The 14,212-nt window shown below is 46.2% G+C and overlaps 1 pseudogene; it reads left to right on the forward strand.

Moving 5' to 3' along the window:
* The first annotated feature begins 1,138 nt into the window (after positions 1-1,138).
* LOC112439133 (U6 spliceosomal RNA) lies at positions 1,139-1,234 on the forward strand (annotated as a pseudogene).
* The last annotated feature ends 12,978 nt before the right edge of the window (positions 1,235-14,212 follow it).

Raw genomic sequence — 14,212 nt, forward strand, 5'->3', positions numbered from 1 at the left:
TTGGAGAGAGGGAGCAGAAGATGATGGAGAACAGGGCCCCCCTGGCAACGAGGAGGTTTGTAAGTAGTGCCAAGCTCTCCTTCACAGGCAAGAGTTGGATTGCGTTAACTCTATCACGCCTCAAACCTTTTCCAGGAGGATGGGAAGCCCAAGGTGGGAGCAACAGGAGGGGGGATGGGCCCAGAGAATGTGCAGAGAGAGCGCCCCTTGGGTTATCCCCGCACCAGAGATGTGTGGGTCCTTCAAGGGGCAGCTGGGAATTTTCAGGTTCAAGGAAGACCACAGCTGGGCTGGAGCATGGACTCTCATGTGTGACCCAGGGCACAGAACTGAAGGGAGAAAGTCAGCTTGAAGTTTTCAAGAAGGGTAATGAGCCAAAGAGATAAGGAAGACCTCTTTATCTCTTTGGAGATAGGAAGAGAGGTGGGACTTCAAAGGAAAAGAACCCAAGAGGGAGCCTGAGGAATCAATAACGTAGTCAAACCAAGGTAAGGATGACTGTGCTTGAAATGCACTGGAAAGTGTTTTTTGATGATAGTTGCCTTAGAGGATCATGAGACTTAGCTTTCTTAGACCAGGGACTAAGAAGGTCCAAGCACCTGAGTTTAGGGCTTGGGTAATGACAGACTAAGGAAAGAAGGCTGAACTAATCTGATTTCCCATTGACGAGGATCACTGCATGGGTCACAGGAAGAACACTGAACTTGTCAAAAGACCCAAGTTCCAGTAGGCTTTGCCATTTCCTAATGAGGGAACTGAGCAATCAATCCCTTGAACTCTTTCATCCTGAGTTTCCCCATTGACTTAGGGTGAATGATACCTGTTTCACAGGCTTGCTGTCAGAGCCGTATTTGTGCAATAAAAAGTGCCTAGGATTTGGAGTCAAGGCACCACGGAGCCTTAAGCATGAGCCTAACCATCACCCTGTGATTTCAAGCCAACGAAATTCAGACAATGCCTCCGAGCCTCTGTTCCTCATCTGAAAAACAGGAGAGGAATACCAGCCTACATGAAGAAGTAAAGAGAAAATGTAAGTAATCAGCTTAGCACAGTACCTGGCACATGGTAAACACCCAATAACTGTAGGAATTAGTATTAGCAATATAAAATATAAGAATAAGGAGTACTTGCATCAGCAGCACATGTGCTTAAAACAATTGGAATGGTACAGAGAAGATTCACATGGCCCCCGTGTAAGTATTACATGCAAATTCATGAAGCATTTCATTTTTTTTTTAAGAAAGAACATTAAATGAGGTTAAATGTGGGAAGTCACTAAGAATGGCACAGAGTAAGTACCCTAGGTGAGGGAAGGAAGCTCAGATGGTCCCAGACTTCTGGTTAAAACGGTGCCTTCCTCAACTTAGCATTTACCATTTGTACTTTTTCTCTTTTCACTTTGGGAACAGGGACTGCCTAGTTTTAACACAGGCACTCCTCTGCTTTGACATGCAATAGACATGGTAGTGTCTATTAGATCAATAAAGACTGTTGGTTGACTAAGATCTTTCTCCACAGGGGCAAATGTACAGAAACTACGTCATGGGCATGATCCAAGACTTAGGAGAAGAAGAAGGGGGGTTAGAAGTTGGGAAAATAACAGCAGAATATGGTTGATTGTTTCCTTTTTTTTTTTTTTTTTTTTTTTTGAGACAGAGTCTCACTCTGTCACCCACACTGGAGTGCGGTGGCACGATCTTGGCTCACTGCAACCTCCACCTCCTGGGTTCAAGCGATTCTCCAGCCTCAGCTTCCCAAGTAGCTGGGACTACAGGTGTGCACCACCATGCCCATCTAATTTTTTATATTTTTGCAGAGACAAGGTTTCACTATGTTGCCCAGGCTTGTCTCAAACTCCTGGGCTCAAGTGATCTGCCCGCCTCCATCTCCCCAAAGTGCTGAGATTACAGGTGTGAGCCACCATGCCCAGCCTGGTTGTTTTTGTTTTTGTTTTTATCTTTTGTTTAACTGGGTAGCTTCAGAAAAGTTTTTAACATGAACAGTGATTTGTAGACCAAGAATCTTAGCACTGAAGCCAAAAAAAAAAAAAAAAAAAGGGAGAGAGAGAGCTTTTTGCATTGTTAATACTCATAGGTATATATGGATCTTTAAATATGGGTATGCAGACAGCTTTCCTTCCCAGAGTTTGTACCTTGTGGTTGCTGAGGAGACAATTATGACATTACCTTTGCTAAATTAAACCTCGTCTACTTCACCCACATTTGTTCTCGGTTCCTGCCACACAGGAACATCCCTCCCTCCCCTGGCCCAGCCTGCACCCTGGCTGGTCCCCAACCCTTCCATGGAGCAGGAGGTGACCCCAGCTGGGTCTTGGGATGTTTTCCTTCCCGTCTGCCCCATTAGTCCCCGTATGGTAGACGCCCGGGGTGTGAAACTGCACACCTACAAAGTTGGCCTTCTGGTTTGGGAGGCCTCAAGAGGAAACCAATGGTCCCTGCATTTCCTGTGGATGAAGGATTATGTGATTGAAACAAATCACCCCTCATTCTTCTTCCCAAGTCACACATGCCCAGTGGCTGAGAGTTAAATGAGCATGAGACATCAAATCAAGGCCGGGCTGAGACTCCGGAGCTTAAAGAGAGGCTTGTGGACTTCCAGGATGCTTGTTCGTCTCCTTCCAGCCCTATCCCTTTCTCCAGTGAAGGGAGGGGGCCAGTACCATCCCCTTGTGCAGAAAGGGTGAATTCTATCACCCCACTTGCTCTTGTTCCTGTTACTTTTCTTCTACTTTCTTCTCTCTTGCAGGCTGATGAAAAGTTCTTTGAGTTTCAAAGGGCTTGTTGCACACAAGCTCGGCCTTGCCGGCTGGTGCCAGGCAAAGAATATACTTGGAATTAACATGGCACTGTCTACAGCCATACCACCCTGAATGCACCCAATCTTGTCTCAATTAACATGGCACCACAGGCCAGGGTGCCTGGAAGGGCCTGGAGGGAGGGCTTTTGACGTGGAGATGAGTGCCACTTGGCTCCTTCTGTAACTAATCACCACTGTTGTTGAAATATTACTATTTCTGTTACAACCACTAATGCCTTAAATGAGGAACAGGCACTTTGGGGTAACAACAAATACAGGATTGTCATTTCTCATTTGGGATCTCCCAAGCCTCCCAGTGAAGAGCCAGGGAACCCCAGTTTATTGCTGTCTGTTGACTGAGTGGGAGCAGCGCCAGGAACCACTTGACTGCTGTTTAAACCAGGGCTTCCCTGATATGGTTTTGGAGTACTGAACCTGGAAGGAGACCTATAGGGAAGTAAATGCAAGGGACATGAGTCCTAGAGTCACCCAGCCTGAGTCCTAGCTTCAGCCCTCACTAGCTATGTGACCTTGGACCATTACTTGCCCTCTCTGAGCTCCTTTCCTCAAAGAAATGAATATACTACTAATATCACTAATACTATTGGGGTTGTCATGAGAGCTGAAGGTAACAGAGACAGGCAGTTAGCACAGCGCCTGGCACCCAGCAGGGGCTCCAGGATGCAAGCTGTTATTATGGTTTTGTTGATCTTGGTGTCTGACACCCTTCATAGACTCCCCCACTCCACACACACACACCACACACAGACACACCCATGTCCTTAGCAAAATAACTAGCTTATGATTTACACCTCTCTCCACTGGCACTGGGTCCTAGGAAACCCATAGCGATGACAATGACCAACACTGTGCATTTCCCTTCCTGTTTTATAAAGCACATTCAACACCCACACTCTGCTATTTAATACAGACCCACCTTGTGGGGTGTATTGTGTATCCTTAAATTTTTTTTTTCTTCAGAAGAGAAAGCTAAGAGGTTAAGCAAGGTATTTGGAGTCACATAATTCACAAATGGCAAATCTGGGGCCAAAGCTTGATATCCTTCCTTCCACTCCAAACTGCCTGTTGATCCAGCATTCCCCAAAAATGACACGTACCATCCCCCAAGGGCCTGGCTATTTGCTAGGGAATTAACTCACTTATCGGTGAGAATGTAGAGACAGCTGTCAGAGGTTCACCCATCGCAGGTAAAATATTTGTATTTTGATGTCAGTCTTCTATTTGCTAGGCCTTGATCCAAAGGATTCACTGTAATGGGCATTTTCGAGTCTTGTGTAGGAAATTACATTAACCCAGTGGGTGACTGTCTTTTTCCTTCTATGTATAAAATTTGTCACACACATTGAGGCTATGGCCACAGGAAATAAAGGGGAGACATCACAAAATTGTAAAGTGGTCAGCAATCTTTAACTCAGTAGGGTGTAGCCCAGCCACTGGACCACTGCCTCCTAGACTTAACCCCCTTGTCTCAGCCAGCTGGACTCGGCCACTGGGCTCTGGGCCAAAGGGGAACCAGTTTAACCTTCTGGGCTGAGCTGAGGGAAGAGTGAGATTTTCAATGACATCTTCATCTCCTTTGATCTTAAGAACATCCTATGAGGTTGTGTGCAGTAGGTACAATTTTCCCTTACATCAAGAAGGGGGTTATGAAGGCTTAACTGAGGTGCCCAAGATCCCAGGCCAGCATGCAGTGGTGTCCAGACCAATCTCACCCTTTCCAAGTGGTGCCTCTTCTACTCCTTCCTGCACACCCTGCACTTCCTGGATAGTAAATGAGGAAACCACAAGTTTATCCTCCCAGGAGGCTGGCCAAGCCTTGTCTCTACAGATGGAACAGTGAATCAGGGAGACTGGTAGAACCCACAGAGACCACCCTGTTCACCACCACATTGCATTTAGGTTCAGACTCTGGAACTCCACTATGATGTGGGTTTGGAGAGGGCCCAGAGACAAACCTCTCCCAAAATGGAGCTAAGTAGGGAGAAGAGGAGGTCAGGGGTTGACCTTGTTATATTCTCTAAGAATGTGAAGGATTAACTGTGGCTGCCATTTTTCCCTAGGACAAGGCAAGAGATTATGGGTTTAAATCATAGCAACAAGATTCAGAATAGACATTAGAAGGAGCTTTCTGGTCACAAAGCCCAAAAAAGCTGAAGTAGATTTACAGGAGAGGAGATGAAGCTACTTCTTTGGAGATTTATAGGAAAAAGGTTAGCTGTTGAGTAGAATAGCAAAACTCATCATGGAGAAGAGGATATTGAAGTCTAGGATTACTAGATTTCTCTTTGAGTCTCAAGGCTAAAAACTGCCAGATGATACTATATAAATAGAAAGTGTAACTACACTTATTTTTAATTGAATAATCACTGTTTCCAATTTGGGATTATTTCAACAATGCCTCTTCTTGTATTTTTATTTTGACTCTCTAGGGGAAACTTGAAGTTTCCTGGTAATTTATCATTTTAACCACAGTTTTCCTGAGGCAGTAAGTTTATATAGGAAAATAGTTTACTCTGAATCTTCAAAATTTTTTTCTATGGTATAATTTGCCATCACACTAAACACACGTGTCATTATCTCATAAGCTCATAATTGCTGACTCCTCTAACCCTGACATCTCCAGAACACGTAGTTCTCCAAAAGAACACAACATTGCAATGCCAATACAAAATGCAGGCACCCCTGTATGTCAGGGTGAGAAGTCAACATTGTTTTGAAAAGGAACTGCCACCCAGGGTTAGAGGAATCAAGGCTGCTGTGCGACTCTGGCTCCTGATGCTTTCTCCTTGCATTGGAAAGTCCTGTCCATAGATGCAGATGAGGCTGCCGACTTGTTCCCAGAGGGCACATGTGCCACAGCCTTTCTAGCAGGTGAGGTGTTGATGCAGATTCAGACACACTCCTGCCCTCTCTCCCTTGTGTTTATGAGATGCCTCCCAGAGGACTGAGCGGAGTCTGGGAGGCTAAATCATCAGCCGGCAGGGCTAAACCTGTGGCTAATTTATTCTGAGCTAGCCAGAAAGCACGAAACTAACTGAATCATCCATCGTGACTACATTACAGAATAGGGCAGCACTTTCCAACATTCCTCACGCCATGGCACACGGAGAAAATAATAATACAACATAAGACACCCCAGGGCAAACAAATGAAGTTGTTTGCAACTAACCAAGTGGCTCCAGCCACTCCAGTCCTTGCCTGGGCAGCCAGTGGCTGAAGGGCTAATATTTTGTGCCATTTATTGGGAGGTCTAGTGTAGAGCAAAATGGTTAGGGCAGAGTAGTGCCAGGTGAGAGAGGGTTCTGAAGATAGAGGGCTTGGATTTGAGTCCTGGCTGTGTCACTTATGACCTTGGATGAGACCCTTAATCTCTCCTTGCCTCAGTTTCTTCACAGATGTAATGGGCTTAGTAACAGGACCTACTTCAAGGGCCTGTTCTGAGGATTAAGTGAGTTAATCCATGTCAAGTGCTTAGAATAGTGTCTGGCACAGAACAAACACTGAGTAAATGGCAACTGCTGCTGTTACTGCTGTATCAGCTCCAGAGACCCAGGGCTGGCTTCCCAGCAGGGAAGCGCAGGCACAAACGGAATAACACTCCAAATCCAATTAGAAGTCGTAGTCAGATGATTCATTGCTTTCCCCAAATCTGTGCCTCTTCTGTTCTCTTCTCTCACCCTCTTTCTTTCTCCCCTTCCCTAATGTGGCTGTGGATGCCTCAGAAGCAATAGTAAAAGAGGAAAGAGAGTTGACCTGGAGTGGGAATGCACATCCCAATTCTAGTTCTTTCACTCTCTAGTGGGCTGCTGGGCAAGTCGCCTCACCTCTCTGCCCCTCCAGCTCCTCATGGGTTCAGTGGTTGACCAGATGACTGAAAAGGTCTTTTTCTGCTTTGATGTGTCATGGTTGGTACAGAATTACATGCTATGGAGTGCATGCATGCCTGTGTGTGCGTGCGTGTGTGTGTATGTGTGTGCGTGTGTGTGTAGGGAGGCGTGCGGGGATGGCTATGTCTGGTGCCTAAAACCGCAGCACTGATGTCCAGAATGATTAATACAAGTTAATGTTTTCTATGAATCAAAACCCTCCAACACATCCCCACCTGCACTCAGAACACACCTTCAATTTGCCAGCATTGCCCTCCAATTGCTGCATTCTAAATTGGAGCCTTTTCTACCTAAAGAATAAATCCATAAATATGTCTCCTAGGTAACATCTTGTTAGCCCCATTACTCAAAGCTCTTGAAAATAATAAAACTGCATTTCTTTATTAAAATATGAATTCAGACATTTCACTTAGGCATCTCACCCAATTAGCCTGAATTAGTAAAGTATGTTCACATTTCTGCACACATGAGGGCATTGGATAAATGCATACAGACTTATATTTATCCATAGAAAATGCATGTTTTAAAAAGCCATTTCCCAGCATCTGCGGTTATTCTTTCCTATCTCGATTTTACTTAGAGGTAGTTATAACATGTTCATCCTTCATGTTATTAAAAATTAATACTTTAGCCCAAATAGTCACTCATGAATAACAGCCAGCGCAACATCTCAATTTCATCCTGATCCTGACAAGAACTACCTCCCACCTTCCCGGTATGAGAATTTTCTCCCCTTTTCTTTCTCCCCCACCCTCTAGAGAGGATGCTCCTCTGAAGCCATTTCTCACACTCCCCGGAAGCCAGCTGTCCTGCTCTTGCAAAGTCACTCAAGAATGTCCTGGCACAGTGAGGAGGAGGCTCGGGCAGAGCCGGGTAGCCTGAAGGATTTGGCAGAACAAAGCCCCACCAAGCAGGACCCTGCGGTTTCATTTTGTTTTCACTGACATAATGCCCTTCCTCTGTGAAGCCCAGCTCAGGCCTGTGTGAGACAGACTTTCCTGGGGTTTGGATACCTACCACAGGCTCAAGTGACTGCCGGTCTGTCCAACGGCTGGGGCGATGTTTTTGAAGCTTTAGAGAGAGCTCTGACCTGCTTCCTACTAATGGAAGGGCTGACAGCCTGGAGCAGAGCCAGGTCCAACAACTGGGCATCCTCACAGCCTTCATATGTCAGGCTGTGGGGGGCCCAGGGCTGGCAGCAATAGCTGTCATGGGCCTGCATCCTGGAGGAAGAGAGGGAGGGCAAGATGAATGTGGCCAGGACTTTGATTGCCTGCCGCCTTTGACAAATGACAACGGTTAGGAGAAAGAGTTCACCAGGAAAAACAAAATGCAACTCACAGGGCAGCCCTGGAGCTCTTTGAGGAGAGGTACATTTTGTCTCCCCTGGTGGCACAGCCATTGTCCAAGGCAGAGAGAAGCAGGCCCCTGAGTGTGGCGTGGCCCAACCAAGCTTCCCTAAGACTTGATTCCTGTGGTAGGCTGAATAAAGGCCCCCAAAGATACCCAGATCCTAATCCCTGGAACATGTGAATGTTACTGTTGGCAGCAGCAAATCGGAACAGGTCTCTGTTCTGTTCTGTTCAGGTTCTCTCATCAACCTCAATTCTTGCCTTCTCGGAGGAAAAAATTCAACGAGGGGGCGTAAGGGAAAGTAAAAGACAGAAGCAAGTTTTTGAGCAGGAGTGAAAGTTTATTAAAAAGTTTTAGAGTAGGAATGAAATGAAGTAAAGTACACTTGGAAGAGGGCCAAGTAGGCAACTCGAGCGATTCAACTGCACTGTTTGATCTGTGACTTGCGGCTTTATACGTTGGCACATGTATTAGTCCGTTTTCACACTGCTGATAAAGACATATCTGAGACTGGATACTTTATAAAGAAAAAGAGGTTTAATGGACTCACAGTTCTGTGTGGCTGGGGAGACCTCACATTCATGGCAGAAGGTGAAAGACACGTCTTACAGGGTGGCAGGCAAGAGAGAATGAGAGCCAAGTGAAAGGGGAAACCCCTTATAAAACCATCAGCTCTTATGAGACTTATTCACTACCATGAGAACAGTATGGGGGAAACTGCCCCCACGATTCAATTATCTCCCACAAGTCCCTCCCACAACACGTGGGAATTATGGGAGCTACAATTCAAGATGGGATTTGGGTGGGGACACGGCCAAACCATATCAGCATGCTTCCGGGGTCTGCACTCCTTCTCCCCTGATTCTTCCCTTGGGGTGGGCTGTCCGCATGTGCAGTGGCTGGCCAGCACTTGGGAAGGGCTGCATGCACAGTGTGTTCACTGAAGTTGTATGCATGCTCACTTGAGGCATTCTTCCCTTACCAGTCAGGTGTAGAGGAAGGTCACATACCAGTTAAACTCCGCCATTTTGCCTCTTAGTGCACATGCTCAAGTCCACTCACCCAACTCCTGAGATCTTCCTGCTGATCACCCACTTCAGGTGTTTTCTTTCTAATGGAAAATTGCCTTTTCTTAGTGCTGGCTGTGACTAATTATTATTTTAGAGAGACAGTTTAACAACTGCCTGACCATCACCTAATGGTTACCTGACATTCCTGGTTGGGGTGGGGGCCCTATCTTTTCCTGCTCATGCCTGCCTGCCTACCTACTGTAACATCATCTCATCTCGCAAAAGGGACTTAATAGAGATGATTAAGTTAAGGATCTCGAAATGGGGAGATTATCCTGAACTTGTCTGAGTGAGCCTTGTATGTAATCACAAGTGTCCTTATAAGAGGAAAACAGAGGGAGAGGTGGCTACAGAAGTGATGGTGATAGGAGGCCTGAAGCAGAGCTTGGAGTCATGTGCTTTAAAAATGGAGGAAGAGGCCACAAGCCAAGGAATACAGGCAACCACTGGAAACTGAAAAAGGCAAGGAAACGGCTTCTCCCCTAGCACCTCCAGAAGGAACTAGCCCTGCTGACGCCTTGACTTTAGCACACTGAAACTAATTTCAGATTTCCTGTCTCCAGAAGTGTGACAGTATAAATTTGTATTGCTGCAAGTCACTAAATTTGTGGTCATTTGTTATAGCAGCCACAGAAAACTCAGATGGTTCCCAAGTGCAGGAGATGCCCTAGTTGCAGGGCTGCCGTTTATGGCAAAGAGACTCCTGAGAGACAAAAGGGAGCACCAGTGCACCTCTAGGCAGTTATTCCCACAGATTGTGCATCTCTGGCCAATGCTAGGAGTGGCAAGGGCTGGGATGAGGAGGGAAAGCAATAGACATTTACTGAGCATCTGCTATGTGCTGATATATCATGTTCATATATTCTAATTTAACCCTTGCAGCAACCTTATAAGGCAGATGCTAGTACTCTGTTTTCTGATGAAGATGGTGAGCTCAGAGACTCCTGATCACCTGCCCAAGGTCGCACAGTTGGTCAGCAGCTGTTCCTCTAGGAAAGTTTACTTGGGGCTTCCCTTCATCCCTGCTCTATATATCCCTTCCTTATGGATCCCCCAAAGTGAGAGATTGGGTGAGGCAGTTCTTATAGCTCCAGTTCCAAGGAGTTCATTTATTCATTGCCCTATTCATTCATTCACTAAATATTTAGCCAGTACTTCCCATATGTTAGGTCCTATGCTATGGGAATCAGGGCTTATCCTGTCTCAGATCACTTACAAACCAGGAACAGACTTTACAAAACAAATTATGCCGGCATTTCCCTCTAAAAGTCCACCACCCACCTCTGACAAGGACGTTGGCACAGAGGGTCATGCACAGTCCACAATGAGAATTCTTTTATTTTATCAAGGAGAAGCTAACATTTGGCCTTGTTGGTAACTTGTCAGAACAGAGGGAAGAGGGACTGGCATCCTTCATGAGGAGGTGATGCCACTAGTTTTCCTGAAGGTGTGCATAAATTGCATCAGGCCCCAATGCTCTCTCACGCTACTCCCTGCACATCAAGAGTAAGCAGGGGTTAATGATTGGCCAGTTTACAGGTGCAGGCTGTGGCCTGTACAGTACTGCTGCTAATCTTGATCCAGGGTTTAGCTTGGACTTTGCTTCCGTAACTTCAGGCTCTGTAGGGGCAAGAACAAGGCCTAAGGCTTGTGACTACATCAGCTGCTCCATATCTGGGGCATAACAGGAAGACATTGTGGAGTTTCAACTGGGTGTTCCTCTCTTTATGTCCTCTCCCAGCAACGATGCTGACTTTGCGTCCCATTTGGTCTTCTACTGTTGGTTTCTTCCAATCGAATGCTTTCAGTTGCAAATAATGAAAAATTCAATCCAAACTGCTCACATAAGCAAGGTATTTTATCGGCTTCGTTTAATCTAAAAGTCTAGAGTAGGGCTGACTTCTAGGAAGAGCTGTTCTAGTGGCGCAAACAATGTGAACAGGCTGGGGTTTTTTTTTCCTCTGCATTTCCCAGCTTCCTTTCCTCATCAGCCTTTGCCCACATGAGGCTCTCTTTCTTTGGGCAAGATGGCTGCCAGCAGTACCCCAAACAGAGTCTTGTTGGCCCTGATGGGCAGATGAAGGTGATGGTCCCAACTGGGAGCCAATCAAGAAGGCCAGGAGGAGAGTGATGCACTGATTGGTTTAGAGTAGATCACGCGCTCCCTCCCTAACACTGGGGGTGGAGCACCTGTGGCACACAGCTGAAAATGGGAGGGAGGATGACTTCCCGGAGGAAGTTGGGGGTATTGTTAAGAAGGGGAAGGGGAGAATGGATAGATATTGGGGAGCCAATCAATAAATGTCTATAAAACTTATAGGTTTTGTTGTTGTTGTTGTTTTGATTTTAAACGAACAAATTCCCTACCCTTCTTAATACTTCCTGGGAGTGAATAATCTTGCAAGGGCTTCCTTAATTGGGTACTTATGATATGACACTCTCCTTAACACTCCCATGAACACATTTCTTCTTCATTAGGGCTTCAGGAGTTTGAAATGCCAAGCTCTTCCCTGTGTTTTCTGTCTGCGCTTCCCCTAAAAGAACCAGGGCTGCAATATTGCCCTTGATTAATCACAGCCCAATTATCTATGTGGATTATCCTTCTTTCTGTTCTCACATCCTGCCTGCCTTTTAGCCACCCCCTGCTCATTAAGAACCTGCCTGCCTTTTAGCCACCCCCTGCTCATTAAGAAGACTGTCTAAAAGGATGGGGTTTAAAAAAAAAAAAAAAGGAAGTACAACTCCAAATCAGCAGTTCAGCTCCTTACTAACCCTGGTAAAATTTTTGAGGAAGACTTTGAAAGGAATGATTGCTTGAGATTATCTTGAATTTCCAGCATACATGATTACTTTACTGACTCCTTCCCATGTCCTGTCCACCCCCACCCCAAGTCCCAGCCTCCTTAGAGATATTGAAAACAGCTAAATCCAGAAAAGGCACATTCCTTAGACACCCAGACATTTCAATGGTTCCATTCTTATTCTCTCATTTCCTAGGTATCTCAAGTAACTTTTTATTTTTAAATCAAGCCAATTGTTTTTGAGACCTGTTGAAAGGATAATGGCCCAACCCCACTCCCCAAGTTGAGAACTCAGATCCCACCTCTCAGTTTCCTAGCAAATGAGTCAGAGAAGCACAAAAGCCCTTGCTAAATCAGGTAAACAAAGTGAAGGGTGTGGAGGCAGGCTGGGGGGACCAGGCATCCCTTCCAGCATGTCGAAGTACTTACATCACCTTCCCCGAGCATTGATCACTATTTCCACCCACACTGAACTGGATTCACCCTAACTCTGGTGTAGGCTAGACAGGAATTGGTAATGATTTCCTAGGTTTTCAGTCACCTTGGCAGAATTTGAACAAAAGGAAAAAGATATCTTTTCTACTTTTTAAAGGTCAATTTTTTCCCCAACATCTATAACAAAAAAAAAAAAGTGATTTTTCTCTGGGATTTGCCTTTCTCCTGACCACAGCTGGTGGAACAGAGACCGCCATCTCGGCCACTAGATGAGAGCAGTCGGGCAGTTATTAGAGAGCTCCAGCTCCTGCACGCCATCATATGACAGCAGCCCAGAAGCTTTAGGTTTGGTAATGAACAAATGGAAGTGTTTTCAAATCCAAGCCACCGGCCCTACATTCAGCCTGTAAGTCTTGGTAGAAAGTAGGGGGCTGGCATTTCCTTTTACTGGCAACACAGCTTGGCCTAGGTGGCCCTGCATGTTCGCACAGAGAGTTACGGTAAGCATTGACAACCTCTCCCAGCTATGTTTAGAAGGGGCATAAGCAGCCCATCCCCTTGGCAATGTTTGTGATGACTGTTCTCACAGCAGCAAAATGCATGCTGGACTCAGAAACATTCTATAATCCTTATTTGCAGGTGATAATAGAATACTAGTTGTTGCTGTTATTCTTATGATCCCAGTTTTACATGGGAAGAAACTGAAGCCTAGAAAAGATTAGTACCTGTAGCTTTCCCAAGGTCATATCACTAATAAGGACACAGCCAGATTTCAACCAGGACCTGCCCGACTCTGTGCATCATCCAACCATTAAGTTTTACTGCCTCTCCACTCCCTTTCCCCGGAAGACCCTAGAAGGGCAGTCAGGCCTGCCTTTTCAAGGCCCTGGAGAAAGGCCAAGCTTCCTTCCTGGATCTTGGAACCTCCTCCTGCTTAGGATGATGTGGTTCTCTAAGCCCTGAAAGTTTCACCCAGGACCTCTAGGTGAGAAGCGACTCTCCAACACCAGCAGGTTCACAGAAACCATGATGCCCAGAAGGGGAGCAAACCCTTCCTTCGGCCGGGGCTCAGGAACCTGAGGATTAATTGCCCTGCAAGCGGCTTGTTAGAGGCTGTGTTGGCAGATGAGGAGAGCAGCAATAGAATCAGCCAATTAAGCAGCCAATGGTGCTGAACTAAATGTGACCTCGTACTTAATTGTGGATGTTGTTTCTCGGCAGTTTCTCACCAGTCTGGGTTTGGGGGAAAGAAAGGGAAGGGTGAGGGGAGGGTGAGTGGTGACGGGAGGGTCCTATTTGTAGGGACTCAAGACTCTCATTTCTTTCTTTCTTAAGGGGACAGTAGCATCAGGGATTCAGTGATTTCCAGCACAAGAAAGTTGAGGAAGGGTGGCCTGTCTCTGCTGTATCCCTGGGGCAGCAGGCAAGTGGAAGGCCTAGGCTTAGATGACAAAGCGACCAGCCCTTTTCAGTTGAATGAAACATTTCCAAACAGGCTGGAGACTTAGACTCAGGATCACATCTCTAATAGGGAGGAGGAGACACTGATAGAGGCAGGAGCCTGTGCTGTGCTTCATAGAGAGCTCACGCCATTTGGAAACCTCGTTCCTCTCTACTCATACCCTAGCCTGGTGATTAGGGAGACCCTCGGTCCCCTCCATACTTTGTCACTAACATGCCTAGAGCACCAGGTTCAGAAACTTGTGGGCCTAGAGAATAGGGGGTTGGGGGGCTCAGACGGAGAGGGAGATACTAATGTCTCCACATCTCCACAGCTGGACCCGCCGATCCAGCTGCTTCTCTATTGCCTTTGTGACAGCTTCAGGGG

Source organism: Pan paniscus, chromosome 13 (genome assembly GCF_029289425.2).
Source record: "Pan paniscus chromosome 13, NHGRI_mPanPan1-v2.0_pri, whole genome shotgun sequence".
Classification (NCBI taxonomy): Eukaryota; Metazoa; Chordata; class Mammalia; order Primates; family Hominidae; genus Pan; species Pan paniscus.